At 36.9% G+C, this 5,629-nt stretch overlaps 1 pseudogene; it reads left to right on the top strand.

Annotated features, from left to right (window-relative positions):
* The first annotated feature begins 1,259 nt into the window (after positions 1–1,259).
* Positions 1,260–5,339, top strand: LOC117908505 (annotated as a pseudogene).
* Positions 5,340–5,629: the final 290 nt, after the last annotated feature.

Genomic DNA, 5,629 nt, shown 5'->3' with positions numbered 1-5,629 from the left:
TTTTTGTGGCTTTGTTTTACCTCGAATGTAGGAAAGTTTTCTCGTTCGGTAATATACATTTCCACGAGTTGTGACCAAACATCATAGTTTGATTCAATCAAAGGAATTCATGGATTAAAGGTACCTTCAGATTGAAAAACAATAGTATTTTTTTCACTCATTTTTTTTTCTATTGTCAATCAATAGTACACACTATTAAGCCCTAGATCCAACGGCCTCAACACTCTCTACCCACAGCCAGCGAAACTCACTGGCGGTGACCAACGTTTGAAATCCAGCTGAATTGGCGATTGAGTTTAATGGCAGACTCAGAAGGAGCTCATAGAAGGTCTCGAAAATGGAATACCCATTACGGTTCTAGTCAAGAAAAGCCCCAAATCACTTGGTTTTCTTTGGGGATTTGGGGATATCGATGCGAGTACGAGAAGCCCTTTGAAATTCTTGAATTAGATTGCTTCTCCGAAGAGGATCAAAACTGGCCTTGAGAGACTCTACTCCTTTGGAGAATATCAAAAGGCGATGGCAACGTGAACAACGAGTTGTCGGCGAGAGAGTAGGACTGACTGCTTCCGATTGTGAAATGGGCGAAGCTTCGAATTGATGATCGGACTGCTGCTGTTTCTATGGAGATCACCGAACTGTTTTTCGGGATAAAATTGGGGATGCGATTCAACTGGGGTGAATCGAAGTTTTTTTTTTTTTTTTTGAATGGGAAGTTTGCAAGGGATTTTGTCTCAAAAGAGATTTCTAAACCTTGTTCTAATATTAACTTCAAATTGATGAATGGTTTTTTTCATTCATTCATGTACAGATTATATATAGAGGGTAGTCACCATTCTAAGAATGGAAAATAATGATACAAGAAAAAAATGATATTAGGAAAGAATCATACAAGGAAAGCACAACTAATATCTTAATATCTCAACAAAAACTTCATAATTCATTTAATAAATTGGAGGCGCAGTATTTGCTGAGTATTAACTATTAAGTATTTTAAGCCACATTTTTTGTTGGTTAAAGTGTTTTAAAAAAGAAAGGAAAAGAAAAGAAAATGTTAGATCTGTTCAAATCCATCTGTTCATTAGTTTATCATTTAGAAGTCAGCATGCCCCAAAGCTTTTGGGTTTTTGGGTTTTTGATTTTACTAAACAAAAACGTAGAGCCTTTATTCAAACCTCTATCTCTCCCTCTGCAACCCATCTATGGTTTTCTTCTCCTCGTCTTTTCTCTGCTTCAATTTTCCCACTCTTGCTTTTGCCATGGATTTTGTGAGTCCAGTCTTGGATATTGCCTCCCGATTGTGGGATTGTACTGCCAAGCGTGTTGTTTACATCCATGAGCTCCCAGAAAATCTCAACTCTCTAAGAACGGCAATGGAGGACCTCAAGAACGTCTATGCAGATGTGAAAGAAAAGGTGGACCGTGAAAAGAAACTTCATAAAAAACGTACTCATGCAGTGGATGGTTGGATCCATTGTGTAGAAGCCATGGAAAAAGAAGTGAATGATTTATTGGCAAAAGGTAATGAAGAAATCCAGAAGAAATGTCTCGGAATCTATTGTCCCAAAAACTGTTGTACCAGCTACAAGATTGGGAAGATGGTGCGTGGAAAGATGGATGATGTGGCTGAACTACAGAGCAAAGCAAATTTCAGTGTGGTGGCTGAACCTCTGCTCAGTCCTCCCATGATCGAGAGGCCTTTGGGCAAAACGGTGGGCTTAGATTCATTGTTTGACAACATTTGGATGCAACTCCAAGATGACAAAGTAAGAAGTGTCAGATTATATGGCATGGGGGGTGTGGGCAAAACCACCCTCTTGAATATGGTTAACAATGAGTTCCTCAAATCTAGAGTTGAGTTTGACGCAGTGATTTGGGTGACTGTGTCTAGACCAGCAAATGTGGAGAATGTTCAACAAGTTCTTTTCAATAAATTGGAGATTCCTAGTAACAACTGGGAAGGTAGAAGTGAGGATGAATGAAAAGAAGCAATATTCAATGTCTTGAAGATGAAGAAAATTGTCGTCTTATTAGATGATATATGGGAGCCTCTTGATCTCTTTGCAATGGGGATTCCTCCTGTAAATGATGGAAATAAGTCCAAGGTGGTATTTACAACCTGATTTTCAACTATGTACCGAGATATGGGAGTTAAGGGCATTAAAGTGAAGTGCTTAGCATGGGAGGAAGCATTTGCTCTGTTTCAGGCATATGTAGGAGAATACACTATATATTCTCATCCACATATACCAAAACTGGCGAAGATTGCTGCTAAAGAGTGTGACGGCCTCCCATTTGCCCTCATCACCAATGGATGAACAATGGCAGGAACAAAAATGCCTGAGGAATGGGAGAAAAAAATACAAATGTTGAAGAATTATCCAATAAAGTTTCCAAGTATGGAGAATCATTTGTTTCCGCATTTTGCGTTCAGTTATGATAGCCTATAAGATAAAGCAATCAAATCATGTTTCCTGTATTGCTCTTTATTACAGAGGATTATAGTATCAATTGTGATGAACTTATACAACTATGGATTGGAGAGGGGTTTCTAGATGAATACGGTGACATAAAAGAAGCAAGAAATGGAGGAGAAGACATTATTGCAAGTTTAAATCATGCATGCCTATTGGAGATTACTATTACTGATAATATATGGACCCAAGCAAGATGTGTGAAGATGCATGATGTCATCCGTGATATGGCTTTGTGGTTAGGGTGTCAAAATGGGAATAAGAAGCAAAACAAATTTGTTGTTGTAGATAAAGGTGAATTGGTTAATACTCAGGAAGTTGAAAAATGGAAGGGAACGCAAAGGTTATCATTAGTGAGTGCTAGTTTTGAAGAACACATGGAACCATCATCTTTTCCTAATTTCAGACTTTGTTGATATTTGTTAATTGGACGATACCATTATCATTTCCAAGTGGGTTCTTCTCATATATGCCTATTATAACAGGTTTGGACTTGGGAAACCATGATAATTTAATTGATTTGCCTATAGAAATTGGCAAATTATTTCCTTTACAATATCTTAATTTGTCTAATGCAGGGATGATTTCTACTCAAAAAGTACTATTTTATAGCTTGAAACTAACTGTTTTAAACTCTTTTGAGTATTAGTTAATACCTTTTAACTCAATTGGCACATTAAGGAACCTAGCAAGGGTTACAAATCAGTTTTTGGCAAGTTTTGGTGTTTTTGGTAGCTTTTTTATCATTGAAACAAGCCAAGAATTAGGGAGAATTTTGTGAAATCCATGACAATGCAAGTTAAAGCTCAAATACATGAAGAATCCATGCTTTGGAGCAATTCATAGCCCTTTACCAAGTCAATCAGAGATGCAAGGAAGAAAACTAGAGGAAGAAATCCAACAACCAGCAGTTTCGCATGGCTGTGCGAAATTTCGCATACCATACGAAACCACTTGAGGCAACCAAAGGATTTCGCACACCATGCCAAATTTCGCATGGTATGCGAAATTTTCCTGTGCACCGACTCCGTTAGATTTTTATCTTCAGATATTTTGTGTAATTTCCTAGTTTCTCCTTGTAACCAACCTAGATATTTTCTTTTATATCTTTTTATATATCTTTGAGGTAGCATATATAAGGAGAGAGAGAGAGAGAAGATGGATGTATGCCTTTCCTTCTCATTTTGTTTTCACTTTTCTTTCTAGCCAAACAACCTCTGAGGATGATTTCTCAGGGATGAGTGGATAGGTTTTACGTTTCTTGGAATGATGGAAGCTAGGTGAAGGACCCGAATGCAAAAGTGGGAGTTGTCCTTACTTTAAATGAAAGTAGTTATTAACCATTAATGGTTTTTATTTCAAGGTTTAGCTTTAAATTCCTTAAAATCACCTTGAATGGCCAATACTTGGTAAGCTTTTCGGATTCTATGGATACTTATTGCTAGATCTATGGATGTCTATTAGTTATCATTTACAAGTCATTGGAAGGTGGTTCAAGGTGAGGGCCTTTAGTGTTTGAAGCCATTAATGGGAAGCAATTACCATTTTTCATGAACCCTTTGGATCAAATCTTAATTGCTAAATACAAAACCGGTTTGGGAGATAACCATCCTTTATGTTATTGTCCCCAACGCGACGAGAAGATCCAGACTCTCCCCCTTTGTCTAAGGAACCTGATCCTAATGACCTAAAGCTCCAAGAGACCTTTTCTTTATAGTTAATTTCACTTACTATTTTTGCTTAACTTAAAATTAATCTTTGCAACCACAATTCCATTTTCTTTAAAAGCTAATTTTCATAAAGAAAAGCACCATCATTTTATTTCCTTCACTAAGTCAACCGTACGATGAAAACCCATCCCTGTGGGATCACAGAGCCACTATACTATGTTAGCTATGCTACCCTAGTGTGAGGTGATTTAGGTTTTATAAATTTTGTTGATAACACCCGTCTAAGCCAGAATCAATTGGCATGACTGCAATGGGGATGAATCAAGGGATAATAACATTACCAATCGAGCTCATGAATTTGAAAAAACTGAAGTGTTTGTTATTGGATGATTTGTTTGAGTTTGAAATTCCATCTCAAATCATATCAGGTCTTTCATCCTTGCAATTGTTTAGTATTATGAATTCTGATGAAGCTACCCATGGAGATTGTAGAGCCTTATTAGAGGAGTTAGAGGGATTGAAATGCATGGGAGAAGTATCCATTAGTCTTGATAGTGTTCTTGCCATTCAAACATTATTGAACTCCCACAAGTTGCAAAGGTGCTTGAAACGCTTAGACGTACACAACTGCTGGGATATGAACTTACTTCAACTGTTATTTTCTTATTTGGAGGAGTTTAAGGTCGGGAATTGTTCAAATTTGGAAGATGTAACGTTCAATTTGGAAAAGGAAGTCCATTCAACATTCCCAAGGCATCAATACTTACACCATCTTGCTCGTGTAAGGATAGTATCCTATGAAAATTTGATGAAATTGACATGCCTTATTTATGCTCCAAATCTTAAGTCTCTATTCATTGAGAACTGTGACTCTTTGGAAGAAGTGATAGAAGTTGACGAGTCTGGAGTTTCAGAAATTGAACCTAACTTGGGCCTGTTTTCAAGACTTACTCATCTCCATTTGCGGAATCTACAAAAGCTAAGGAGTATATGTGGATGGAGCGTACTCTTTCCTTCCTTAAAGGTGATTCATGTGGTTAGATGTCTGAATTTGAGGAAACTACCTTTTGATTCCAACATCAGGATTAGTAAGAATTTAGAGGAAATCGAGGGAGAAGGAGAATGGTGGGATGACTTGGAGTGGGAGAATCAAACCATTATGCACAACCTCGCTCCATATTTCAAGCCTCTATAGTGGTGGATCCAATTGGTTCTCTTTTGCTTCCTCCTATGCATGTCCAGGTACTTTCGTTTTCCTTTCTTCTTATTTTATTTTATTTATTTTTCATATTATTATTATTGTTAATATTTTATAGTATAAAATGCATTTATTGGATACATAAGGCAACTAATTAGTTCCTAAATTTGGTTATTTACGATGATGTTGGTTTGGTTTTTGTAAAAAATGTTTGCTATAGAAGCGTTACTATGATTTCACAAAAACACATTAAAATTCCTTTTGCAATATTTGACATTAATCTTTTG

The sequence above is a fragment of the Vitis riparia genome, chromosome 19, assembly GCF_004353265.1.
Source record: "Vitis riparia cultivar Riparia Gloire de Montpellier isolate 1030 chromosome 19, EGFV_Vit.rip_1.0, whole genome shotgun sequence".
Taxonomy (NCBI): domain Eukaryota; kingdom Viridiplantae; phylum Streptophyta; class Magnoliopsida; order Vitales; family Vitaceae; genus Vitis; species Vitis riparia.
Note: the sequence above shows the minus strand (reverse complement) of the source record. Positions and strands in the feature narration are given on the sequence as shown.